Source organism: Podarcis pityusensis (genome assembly GCF_964106645.2).
Source record: "Podarcis pityusensis genome assembly, chromosome: 1".
Lineage (NCBI taxonomy): Eukaryota > Metazoa > Chordata > Lepidosauria > Squamata > Lacertidae > Podarcis > Podarcis pityusensis.
In genome coordinates this window covers 99,125,445-99,139,281 of record NC_138028.1, presented here as the reverse complement: position 1 = coordinate 99,139,281, position 13,837 = coordinate 99,125,445, and the positions used below count along the sequence as shown (strand labels likewise).

Genomic DNA, 13,837 nt, shown 5'->3' with positions numbered 1-13,837 from the left:
TCCTCAGAAGATGATGACAGTTCCTTGAGAGGATTCCCCGCATCGTCGACGGAGGAGAGAGAGGAGGTTGTACCGGAAAATTGCGCCAGGGGTGGGGTGGGGGTCCTGAGGAGGAGGTGGATGTCAGGGAACTGCCATCAGTGCCGGAGGGAGAGAGCAAAATCCAGAGGGATTCCAAAGAGCGTCCCGGGATTGGGAGAGGCAGCCCATCTTCTGGGGAAGAGAATCAGCGTAGCACCAGTGGAGAAGGGGGGCAGATGGGGGAAGCGGCGAGGCGGTCCCATGACTCCTTGCTGGGGACCAGCGGGGAGAGTAGAGGTCCTCCGCTGCCTATGCCCTCCTTGCGCAGAAGGCTTTCGCGCAGAGAGAGTAGGAGGAGACTAGGCGTCAAAGAGCTTCTTTGCTGGAAGAAGTTTAAGAAACGCCCAGTGACGGATTCTGCCAGTGATTGAGATAGCCACGGGTGAGTGGCTGTCCGGACAGAAAAGGTTCACTCAGGCAACCCAGCCAGGTGTTTGCACCGGCTTACGCACGAGCAACCCCTAGAACCACTACATTGTGTTACAAGCAAAATAGATACCATAACCTTTGCATTAATAATTTTAGTTTTAAAATAATTTCTACTCTATCCTTGCCCATGAAGAAACAATAGTGCCATCTACTTCAGAAATATATTTTTTTTAAGCTTAATACAATAGGCACAACCCAGCCAAGTTAAACAATTTATAACATCCTCTTAAACATGTCTACTCAACAGAAAGTTCCACTGCATTCCATGGATCTCGCTCCTAATAAATGATTGCAGCTTAAATCTCACTGATTTCTATGGAGCATTCAAGTACACATTGAGCATCTTCCATTTAAATAAATGGGATCTAAAAGTGTTTAACTTTGGCTGGATTGTGCCCAGTGTGGATTTATGACAGTGTGGATTATCAGAAAGAATGAGAGAGTACAGCTTTAAACTGAAGCTTTGGCAATATGTGTATGAAATCTAAAATCACTATGGAAATTCTGTTGGTAGTTACAGGCTATGCTTTTTAATGTTCTGCTTGCAGAAGTTATCAAAAAGTAATTGTAGATATGTAATCAGTGGAACTCCTAAAGCATAGGTTCAGTATGGCTTGCTCATTTCACAAAACAAAAATAAATCTAGCCACTTCTGTTTGCAGCAAACAGCCCAGAGCCTCAAAGATGAAGCTGAATTGTCCTCAAGTGGTCTCTTACCTTAATTCTTAAATTTGTGCTAGCATTATTAATGCTTAGCAGTCCCATTGTGCTATGTGTTGTACATGACTGACGTCTTCTCCACTCAAGATCAAAGACAATATACACCAGAAGCGCAAAACACATAGACAAGGTAACAGTAAGATTAAGATGAATAACTGTCAGAGCACTTCACAATTGTCTACTGTCAAGCTTTCTTTCATGGTTCACAGGACAGCACAGGGAAGCTGTTAAAGATAGATCTGATCTGAGGAGGTACATAACATCCGCTTTTTATATGTTTACAATGAAGTACTTCAATGCATTTGGTGCCCTGGGAACAGGAAGGAACTTGTTGTAAAGTTTGATCAAATGGGCATCCCTGGAAGCCCACAGCTGCAAACATCTCAGTGCTCAAGATAAAGCAGACAAATGCAGGTGGAAAGATGCAGAAATGCACATAAAACTCAACAGTATCATTAGGACAGCAGCTAGCATCTTACCACCAGATCCTGTTTCCTAAATTTTGCTAAACACCAATATAAAATATTGTGCTCTTCTTTTAACACATTTAATGATTAAAAAAATTATAATGCTTTATTTAAAATATATTTAAAAAGAATAACAAATTAAGAATCAGCTTTATTGTTTTAGAGCTCTGGCTAAAGATGCAGCATTTGCTAAATTATGTAATTAGTTGTATAATAAAGAAGACTCCTTAGTATTAAGGCCAAACCTTTGTTCTACAAGCAAAACCAAACTGGGATACAGTCACTCAGCAATGAAGTGATCTAGTCTCGTTAGCAAGAAAATAGTTTGCTCAAGATGACCAGCTGTAGCTGGAAAACTGAGGGGGTGCGTGCACACAGATTTCTCATATGATATTAATCACCAGGACTTCTACTAAAATTAGTTCCTTCTTACCTTTGCACTAATATTGTATTATGCTACCTTCCTTAAAAACAAACCTTTCTAATATACTCAACTCAACATTTTCTCCAGGCATCTCATGCCCACAAGGAACAATTTGAGGGGTTCAAGGAAGAATAAAAGCAATAGCACAATCTTAAACTTGGTTTACAAAATGTCAGCTTTAGCCAAACATCTGTCTATAAGATATTCATCCATATTCTATCCTATTTCTGAAACCTAGGAACAAATGCATTAACCCCTAGCACACTTCTAAAATTAGGAAACTGTAGGTATAGATATACAGTAGTAGAGTCTTCTGCATGCACAGAATTGGGAGGGAAGCACTTGGCTGTATCACTGTGCCTTGTAGCAGCTGTCAGAAGAACCCTTCCAAATTTCCAAGAAGGGAGAGAAGAGTCCAAGGGCATCTGCTCCCACCCCAGACCTATCACAAGGGCACATTTCCAGAACTAATCTAATAACCACAAGTAGCAACATGTAAGAGTAATACTGATGGTGCAGCCACTTAACGCTCCCATTCTGCTAAACCAGATGATCAAGTACTTATTCTTGGATTTGGTGGGAGGCACTGGTTAACTGTTAGGCTAGCACACTACAAATAGAAATAATAATAAATGTTATCATTTAAAAGAAATATCATTTAAAAGTCCTAAATATTGATCACTGATCTCCACCTGCACCCTTTTATGTGCATACCTTGAGAAATATGATACCCGCTTCTAATGGTTAGCTGTTCCAACAGGTTAACTGCAAGTTTATACATGCAAAATGGAACAGGCATGTTTATTTTAATTGAAAGAGTGAGCAGTACAAACTTCTGAACCTTATTTACGTTCTACTTCAATAGATCAATCTTTTAAATACAGATAAAGAGATCTAGCCAAGTCTACAAGCCTCATCTTACACAGTTAACTCCACGAACACTACAGCAAGTTACTGCACATAATTATACAGATCATGAAATCCAATTTAAAGGCATTATGAATTGCATATCAAACTAAAATATTTAGTCTGTTTCAGAAATGTATGAGCAAAAGATGTATTAATCACAAACAGCTCTACTTTATTAGCTTTAGGATTTTACCAAAGCCAAGAGGATCATAGTTGGATTGCTTTTAGTAAGTCAAGTTCAGATTTGTGCTAGGTTATGAACTCTAGAGACACAGACATATCTCTTGGTGTAAAAAACACAAAGGTGCTAACTGACAAATGAAGTTAGTACAAATTCAAGTCATCTGTCAAAGAATGGGTCTACACATTTGAGTCATATTTATTTTCTTAGGATTTTTGCTTTTGCGTCATCATCATCATCATCATCAACATACCACAAAATAAATTGATAATCAGAGTTCATCTTGCTTTCTGAAACCATTTTCCCCCAGACAGTGGTTTACTGCCACCAAACATCATTACACAAGTTTACACAGTTACCAAAACCAAACAGCATTAGCAACTGTCTTCCATAATTCTTATTGCCTTGGTGAGTGTACTGCCACCTCTGGCAGGTGTGATGAGCCCCAGCTGTCTCACCTGGAAGCTACAGCAGTGGTTGGGAAGTAGCCTGGAAGCTGCAGAGCAATCCCTGCCTCTTTCCCAGCTCTAAGGGTTATTTGGTCATGGCACTGTAAAGGGGGGCAGAGCACCTTGGCCCTAGACAATCAAACCAAGCAGGCTTTACACCCCCTTTTACACATAATGCAAAACAATTGTTTGGCTGTTTGTGCTGGAATATTGAGCTTACACTTTGCACCCTCCTCATATCCTTCAATTCTCTCACTTTAAAATTTAAATATTCATGTCAGAGCCTTGAACTTATGCACTTCCCTGTCCCTTCTCTGGGCAAATTCCCTTTTTCACTTTCCGACTTGATGAGGCCACATTTTGCCTAATTTGGACACAACAGCCAACTATGTTTTGATCAAACCAGGAAATGAGAGCTGGAACAGGTGCATCCAGGGCAGGGAGAAGAAGCACAGGAGCCCAAGGTTGCACATGAATATTCAAACCATAGTTCCCCACTGCAGGTGAACGGATCCAGTATTGAAAAGCAACTGCTTTTATGCAGTTACATTTTGGCAATGAATTTTAGCTGGCCAATAAGAATTTATGGAGTGGTGTCAATGTAAGAAATAACTCTGTAGCATCATCAAGAACTTAGGATCCAGGAAGGCAAAATAAGAAAGGCTGCTGCATTAGCCAGATGAATATGATATCATCATGCACCTTAATTGCAAATTTGCGTTTTGCCATCCATCATCCAAAGACAAAAATAATATGGTGCGCTTCCATGGTATACCAGTATCTAGAAAAAGCTTCACCCGACTTAGCACTTGCTAAATTACAGATGCTTAGGAATTAACATACACAGCTTCTTACAGACTTAACTCAGGGGCCTTTTTTGGGTAGTGGAGTTTGCTGTGCTTTTCCAACTCCTCATAACTGTAGGAGTAAACTAGGACTACACAACACACATGAAGTACTAATAAGCAGATTCCCTCACCAAACTACAAAGGAATAACCTTGCAAGCAAAAAACTCTAAAAAAAAATTACCTTGAGAAAACATTTATATCACTGAGCCCTGAGATCAATGAAGTGACACCGCCATACTGTTTTAGTCACATGACAGTACTTTCCCCCTCGTCCAATGGTTAAAGGTCTATATTCAATGCCACATAAGAGCATATCACACAATTACTTGGAACCAAACTACCTGCAGGGGAGAGGAAGGGTATATTCATACCAACTTCTCATTCCCTCTGCATTTCCATAAAAGCAGTTCTGTGAGGGTCTGTGGGGCTTCCAAAACATTACAGGAAGTAGAGCCAGGGGCATCAGTTAAAATCATCCCCTGCTCTAGCAACAGCCTCTGCTGGATCTCAGCCTCTTCCATGAATGGAAGAAGTCCTTCCATTTGTGGATGGTGATGTCTAGATCTAACCCAATAAAAACTGTTGAGATTATCACCGAACTACACAGAACTCCTAGTGCTGCATGTAACAAACAGAAAACTCACCTCAGCAGTTTGCATTCCCTTTTTTTATCCATGCAATCATAATACACATACAGGAAAGGGAGAACAAGTGGATTACTGCACTTCTAAATGTCTACCTCTTTCACAGAAATGCTGCCCTGGAGACCTCCTACAAAGAGTTGAGGGTTACAATACAATGCCTACTCCTCTCTTTAATGAGTGTACAACAAACAGCTGTGTGCAGAATACATTGTCCTGAGTGTTTCTTCAAGGCAGTCAAACCACAGTTCGGTTTGTGTTCAGAACAAAGAGAAATGCTACAGTGCCAAAGCAACTGAGCAGATAAGAGTACCAAGCTACCAAATTAGACAAGATTTTTTTAAACTGGATTTTGTATATCATTCTCAGGTGAGATAGGTTTTATATATATATATATATGTGTGTGTGTGTGTGTATCTCCCAGACACTGAAGGCAGCTTATATGGGTTTCTGTCATCTGACCCTTATACCAACTCCATGAGACGGAGAAGCAAATCAAGTTTTATTTTCATAGTAGCAGCTAATTCACTTAATTATCTTCCTTCTTATAACTTTTAGATTATGTCAAGTATGAATAGGACAAACCTGTGTGTGCAGCATATACAGGTGCACTTCCCAAAATTATATGACTGAAGACGCTTGAAGTTTACCAAAAAGTAATCCTGAGTACAGAATTACCGTATTTTTTGCACCATAACACTCACTTTTTTCCTCCTAGAAAGTAAGGGGAAATGTCTGTGCATGTTATGGAGGAAATGCCTACAGGTGGCATGCCTACGGATTTTCCTCCTCTAAAACTACGTGCGTGTTATGGTCGGGTGCGTGTTATGGTCGGGTGCATGTTATAGAGCGAAAAATACGGGTAATTCAGACAGATCAAGCATGAGAACCACCACTTAGTCTGAGGACAAGAGAAACCTTGCTTTGAATGCTGCTGTCTTCAAGGGAGCTCAGTTTTTATCAGCAGCAGGTCTCTCCTTTGATGAGCTTTCTTTGCACCTTCCTTTGAATTCCAAACCATCAGCTGATTTTTGGGACTTCAAAGCACTGTCACCCAATTCCATTGGTACATCAGGTGACTGACAGGTGGATGGCCTTGTCTATCTGTCAAATTTGGGGGATAAGATAGATAAGGATCAAGCCCGCTGGCCAGATCCAGTCCCCACCCTTCATGTAATAAATTCCCTTCAAATGACGCCTGCTATGCTCGATCTTTCCAGGTTTTGCGGTATACAGTTGTACCTTGGTTCTCAAACGCCTTATGACTTGAACATTTTGGCTCCCAAATGCCACAAACCTGGAAGTGAGTGTTTCTGTTTGCAAATGTTTTTTGGAAGCTGAACCTCCAACGCAGCTTACAATTGAGTGCAGGAAGCTCCTGCAGCCAATCGGAAGCTGCACCTTGGTTTTCGAATGTTTTCGGAAGTCAAACAGATTTCCAGAACAGATTCTGTTTGAGAACCAAGGTATGACTGGATAGCAAAAACCTTTCAATAAATATATGAGCTGTAAACGGTTTTAGTCTAAAATTTTAGAGAAATACATGTCTATGCCTTTTTGACCAAATTTTGGGTTTTATTTTAGTCCTGTAAATTTATCTCTAAGCTGCTATGTCTTATTAAATGAAGACATTCATATTTATTATTATTGTTGTTGTTGTTTTCTTACATGCCGTTCTTCCTTCTGAAAGTTCCCAGGGTGGCTAACATTTCTAATAAAACCATGCTAACAAAATGTCTTAAAAATTACATTTAAAACTACAAATACACAATGAATATATTGCAACAGGTATAACACAGCAATTTAGGCAGGTGATGCTGGTAACATCCATTTCGCTTATAGATTAATACTTTAAAAAGGTAAAGGTACCCCTGCCCGTACGGGCCAGTCTTGACAGACTCTAGGGTTGTGTGCCCATCTCACTCAAGAGGCCGGGGGCCAGCGCTGTCCGGAGACACTTCTGGGTCACGTGGCCAGCGTGACAAGCTGCATCTGGCGAGCCAGCGCAGCACACGGAAACGCCGTTTACCGTCCCGCTAGTAAGCGGTCCCTATTTATCTACTTGCACCCGGGGGTGCTTTCGAACTGCTAGGTTGGCAGGCGCTGGGACCGAGCAACGGGAGCGCACCCCGCCGCGGGGATTCAAACCGCCGACCTTTCGATTGGCAAGCCCTAGGCGCTGAGGCTTTTACCCACAGCGCCACCCGCGTCCCTAGATTAATACTTTACTCAGGGTTTTTTTGTGTTAACTTCAAGTGTCTTCAATCATAAGGCTGGAGACCTGTAGGAATAAACAAGTTTTTACCTGATACCTAAACAAAACTAGTGTAGGTACCAACCTGATTTCTAAATGGACAAATTTCCATAAGCAGGGTACAATCACTGAGAATGCACTGCTTCATGTGGTTGCCCCAGGAACACATCAACAGCACTAGTACCAAAGCCTCTCCCCACTTCAAATCTTAAACTCTGGTTGGCTGGTACTGGGAGGCATTGACCCTTTATATACTTAGAGCTTGAGCTGTTTAGGGCTTTATATATTAGTACCAACCCCTTGAATTCGGCTTGGCATATCTCTCTGACATTGTCCCTGACAACACACAGGTAGTGGCTTTCTATGTCAGTTGCAGCTTCCAAACCATCTTCAAGGTTAACATTGTTAATAAAGGAAACCTGTTAAGCAATCTACATTAGGAGGTGGCAATTGGCAATCCCTTCACAAACATAAAGCCAGATGCAGATGCACTAAGTATTTACATACTTACATACCAATTTTGGAGGGAGAATTTTATTTCCAAAATGACACAAACTCCCTTTATGTTGAGAGTACAAAGCAATGCAATGCAATCTGAAATACTTAGTGGATATAAAAAGCATTTATTAGAATAATCCACTGAGAGATCCAGGCCTCCATGCCAGAAAGGTGGAGACATATAATTTGTAGTAAACAAGAGTGATTCATTTACTACAGCATGACTACAGCGGTGTAAGCAGCCAATAGCAATAGGAATTCATTTCCCGTGTAGGAGAGGAAGGTCAAAGCAGATTAATTTGAGCCACACATTTTCCTTTGGGCTGGATTCCACTACAGGAAGGGCAAGATATAAATTTAATAAATAATAATGTTTCAAGTTCCAAACAAACTGCACTGAAGTTCCAGCTGAACAATGTAACTGGTTTCCTGAAAAATACATTTAGGACTGGGGGTGCTTAAAGATAATTGCTAAAACTGACATTAGACTACTTCAAACTACTCAGTAACATAATGTCTGCATATCCCAATGTCTGGTTAAATACATTCCAAATCCATACCCACAGTCAAAGCTGGCCCATCCATGAGGCAAGGTGAGCAACTGCCTCTGACAGCAGGACCCATAGGGGCAGCAGATCCCAATATAGATCTTTATCCCCACCCCACCCCCTGCTCATGATGTAGATCTTCATTCACCACTTCTTCCCTGGTGGGGAGGAGGTTACTATTGTGTGGTTTGCCTCAGGTGCCAAAATGTCTTGGGACAGCCCTACCCACTCCACTCTCAAGGAGTTACATAGCAAACACAGCAGTCCACTTCAAAGCAATGAAAAAGGAAAAGGGTCTGAAAATATTTTTAACAAAATGCAATCCATGTATTGTGTGAGTACTGTGTATCTGAGCACTGTACAATTTTGTACTGTTAAACATAGACTCTGCAAATGAAGTTTGGGATTCCTGACATACAGCATCTCTCACATACAAACCAAGTCTCTTTAATAGTGCAAAATAACTAAAATTGTTTGGTTGATATCTGGTGTTAGTCATACTCAAATTGTGCTCACTGAATTCACTAGACTACCAATTTCAATAGACTTATACCAATTTCAATAGGTGTACTCTAAGAAAAGCTTAGTTAGATATCACCCTTCATTTTTGTACCAGCTAGAGCTGAATTTTAATATAACTAGAAGATACACATTTTTTAAAAGCAGGTCAGTTTTGTATTCCTGTGTTATTCTGGGATCAAATTATCTTCAAAATTATTGTATTTACTTGGAGCACTGTAATATCCCACTTTCATTAGTAGCACCACAGTGGTAGGGGAGTGAAGGTGCACCAGTTTTACAGATAGAAAGCTGCAGTTTCAGCCTCATGCCTTTAATTCTGTTGAAATCACTGGAACCAAACTGATTTAAAGTCAAGCATTCATCTTAACTATTTTATGCATCATTTTAATTCTGACGGATTTAGTCAACAGTCCCCCGAAATAAAAGGCTATTTCAAATGTTGTTCTCAGTCTCTTATTTATTCTTAAATGCATGAGCTACAGAACTCAACGCAGGCCTAATGTCAGAGAAGGTCTCCTGATCACTGCTTAAAATGTTTGCTAGAGTAAAAGACTGCTGTAAAAATTCAAGCATTTTTAAAAGAACGATAATGAGAAAAGGCAAGGAATGCCAGTAAGGTGGAGAGGTATCTATGGGGGTTGGGGAATTTATTATAAAAACAGTTTTATAGTAACTAAATTATTACAACAATTTAGGAAGTTCAAAAGTTGCCATTAACATTTTTTTGTTGACTGTCCCTCAAGAAACAGATATAATGTACCATTCTTTAAGCATGCTAATAGTATTACACCATCTGTTTAAGTCTTCAAAACTTTCCATAAAATGTAAATAATTCCCAGATTTGTAAACACCGTGAAACCACAACTTCAAATACAAATAAACTATAGGTTAACATGTATGAGTGCTTTTGCTTCCCTACTCCTGTCTTTGTTGTGCAAAGGGAGAGAAATAAGAAAGAGTCAAGCTTGTCTTGAGCAGGGTTTGCTTGTGCAAATGAGTACTCATGGCTATTTCTCTCCAAACAAACACAAAGGTAGAAATGCCAGCTTTGCCCATTATGACAAGCCAGAATGAGGCTTGTTTCATCCCTTACATGGGGACAGTCAGCAGAAAGGGAAGAGCCAAGTGTTCATACACTATGGTTCCAGTTACAGATGGGTAGCCGTGTTGGTCTGCCATAGTTGAAATAAAAAAATTCCTTCCTGTAGCACCTTAAAGACCAACTAAGTTAGTTCTTGGTATAAGCTTTCGTGTGCATGCACACTTCTTCAGATACCTGTATCTTCAGATACCTGGTATCTGAAGAAGTGTGCATGCACACGAAAGCTTATACCAAGAACTAACTTAGTTGGTCTTTAAGGTGCTACAGGAAGGAATTTTTTTATTTCATACACTATGGTTAAGCACTGCATGCAAACAAGGACAGAATAAGGGAAATATATTATTTCTAATCAAATATTTTAATTGATTTAATTTTAGTTACCGAGGGGAAAAACCTCAAGACATTTGTATAGCATGTGTAAACAAAGCATGGGTTTTGTTTACTAAATTACAAGTCATATATTCTAAATTAGATTCTAACCAATAGAGGCCATCAGAACATTGTACAGAAAACCCATATTCCTGAGATATGCACAACAAAGAATTATGAGCTGAACTACCGCAGCCAATTTTTTATTTAAGTACTTTAAACAACTGGGCCCTGAAACTAAAACATATACAGATTGTCAGCTGGCTAACTGTAAAATTACTAGTACACACACAGAAGGCAGGAATGGGTGAGGAACTGGTCTTTCAGTTTTCCCCCTACATGTTCAAAAGAAGACCTGTTCAACTAACCACTTACTTACCAGAAAAATGTCAATACCACACTGGAGGGGAAAGCGGGAGAGAGGGTGGAAGAGAGGGAGAGAGAGAGAGACCCATCCAGAGCATCAGTGTATCTACCATCTCATTGAGAAGAACATCAATAGTACTTTATGGAAGAATAAACTAGGCTGATGTGTTTAGTACTGTACTTTGGGACTGGAGATTTCTCCAAGGCCTCAAATGGGGAAAAAAGTCTTCTTTGCCTGCACACGTTTTCAAGGTGAGCTTCCTTCAAAAAATGGATAAAGGTAAAGGGACCCCTGACCATTAGGTCCAGTCGTACCTGACCCTGAGGTTGCGCCGCTCATCTCGCTTTATTGGCCGAGGGAGCCGGCGTACAGCTTCCGGGTCATGTGGCCAGCATGACTAATGCATGTGCTCAAATTATGATAAGAAAACTGTATCAGGCAATATTCTAAGGGACTTCCCTTTTATAAACACAATAGTCAAAACACAGTGACTAGTTAAACATGTCCATCTGAAATACAGGGTGGTCAAGTGAAGGCTGGACCTCAAAAGAAACAAATGCGAAAAATTAACACCAGAGACCAATGTGAATTTTAATTTATAACAAGTCAGGATTTGAAATAAAGTGCAAGTAAAAATTCACAGCAAAATACCTTGGTAAATCCAAGAATACCTGCCAATATTGTACCAAGAATGGAGAGTGGCAAGATATAAAAGAACAAATAATCCTAAAGCACCTTCATGATTGACAAATATACTGTAGCATATGTCTTCAAATAATATAAAAAAACCCTTCAAAATCCACATTTGGGCAGTACCTTTTTTGAGACGAACCAAAATTTCATAGAAGCATGACACGTTTTTGAGTTCTACAGAACATCCTGCCTGATGACAAGCTCCGGAGAACTCAAAAACTTGTCACACTTTTGTAACATTATGGTTGGTCCCAATAAAGGCATTGCCAAAGTGTGGATTTTGGGGGGAGTCATCTGTGAGATCTGTAGGCCTCAACTCCTTAACCAATGAGACTCTTGCAGGACCTGGGGTCTAGATTTTTCTGACACATGTTCTCAGACCACAAAAGATTATGCTAAGGCACATTTGTTAGCCTTTAAGGTGTCACAAGATCACCGGGTATTTTTCACAACTACTCTTCTCCAACAGAATGATTAGGACTGTCCTATAATTAAAACCCTGCGGAAGTCGGCCACGAAACACCTACAATGACATCTTGACCCTGCCTCTAAGGCTGCAATCTTACAGGGGGAGTAAGTCCTGCTGATATTTAGTTTCTGAACAAACATGAAGAGGAGAGCAAAACACCACAGGAAGAAGGTTGGCGGGTGAGAGAAAGAGAGATAAACAGAGGCAGAAATTGAGAGGAAGACTCATAGAGTAGCAAGTAGAGAAAGCCCTTGTCCAACGAATCACATTCCAAAGAGGTTTGAATTAGACATAAAATGACAGCACTGCATCAGAAGGAAGCTTTGATATATATGTGTGTGTGTTTACCAGAAAGCATACGATAAAAGAAAAGTGTATAAATATGCAAAGGCATCTGGGATTCCCCCCCCCCCAAAAAAAAAGTATCCGGAAAAGGTGCAGAAACATCCCAGGCTGCCCCTGGGGTTGGCAAGGCGAGAGGCCCTGCTTAGAAGAGGGCTCCCCCCCACCCACCCACCTCTCTTGGGCACCAACCTCTCTTTTTTTGGGTGGGGGGGCAGAATCATAAGTAACAATTTCATGGGGAGGAAGTAAGAGGAGCCTCCCGTGAGAAGTGCGTGTGTGCATATTGTGTGTATGTGTGTGAGAGAGAGCGCGCGCTAAGTGTGTGAAGTGTGTTACCCGAGTGCCAATGCAGCCCCGGCCCACAGAGAGGAGAGAGAAGGGCTGCCCCATAACCGACCCAGACTGAATCATCACCCCCCTGGATCCTTTTACCGGAGTTCGGCGCTGGCGGGGGGTCTCGGCCGGCCTCATACTGACGGGACTGGAAGAGGGGGCTCCGCTAGTCCGTGGCCCCCGCTGACGATGGCGTGAGGGGAAGAGGGCGAGGAGGGAGGAGGAGGAGGAGACGGCGGAGGAGGGGGCTGTGGCGGAAGCGTCGCGTCCGGGCAGAGCTGCTGGCGGCGGAGCCGCATTTCCCCCTCTCTCTCTCCTCCCGTCACAAGCCTCCTCGGCCACCCCTCAGGTGGGGAAGCGAAAGCGAGGAGCCCGGTCGGCCCACCTTCGCGCACGGGCGCGGGGCCCCTCTCGGCTCCCGTACACAGGGAAGAAAAAGGGGGGGGAGGGAAACGGGGGTGGGGGGAGAGAGCAAGCGAGAGAGAGAAACCCTCACAGAGGCGGCGGCGGCGGCCGTAGGCAGCTGCTTGTTGCTATTACTGCTGCCGCCGCCGCTTCCTCACTTCCGGGAGCGACGCGGCGTGTGTGTGACGTCATGACGCAGCCGGGGCACTGGCGCGTGTGTGGGGTGTGTGGTTCCCCCCTCCCCCCAAAAAGAGCTGCGCTGTTCTGTAGGAGGGCTTAATTGAAGAAAAAGAAAAGTACTATAATATTTTTAATTTTTTAAAAAATGACCCGAACGCCTCCATCCGGGTACTTGCAAGGGAAGCTCCGGTTCTTATGAGGGAAGAACGTAGGTGCCTGTATGAGTCCGTGCCCAATTCCATATTACCGTATAGGAACTTGCCTTTGGGAGCAAATACAGCCCTGTGTGTGTATCACATACTATATATACATACATATATGTGTGTGTTTAGAGATATATATATATATATACACATACATACATACAAACACGCGCAAATTACACGTTTACACATACACACAGAGAGAATATATGTATATTATTATTATTATTATTATTATATGCAAACCACCAAGTGAGAGTTATAGTTCATCTGATGAACTGGGCTCTAGTTGACAAATGCTTTTAGGCCATGATAAAATTTAGTCTTTTAGGCTTCACAAACCTTTACTGTGGCTGATCACAGAATTATCCTGCCCTGGGCAACATGAAGGGCAGATTT

At 41.7% G+C, this 13,837-nt stretch overlaps 1 protein-coding gene across 1 annotated transcript in view; it reads right to left on the bottom strand.

Annotated features, from left to right (window-relative positions):
- Nucleotides 1–13,173, bottom strand: part of SPOPL (speckle type BTB/POZ protein like) — a 39,848-nt gene extending 26,675 nt beyond the window's left edge. The window contains exon 1 of the mRNA XM_081008644.1: nucleotides 12,750–13,173. The gene's annotated coding sequence lies outside the window, so the exon portion shown is untranslated. The remainder of the gene's footprint in view (nucleotides 1–12,749) is intronic.
- Between the last annotated feature and the right edge of the window lie 664 nt (nucleotides 13,174–13,837).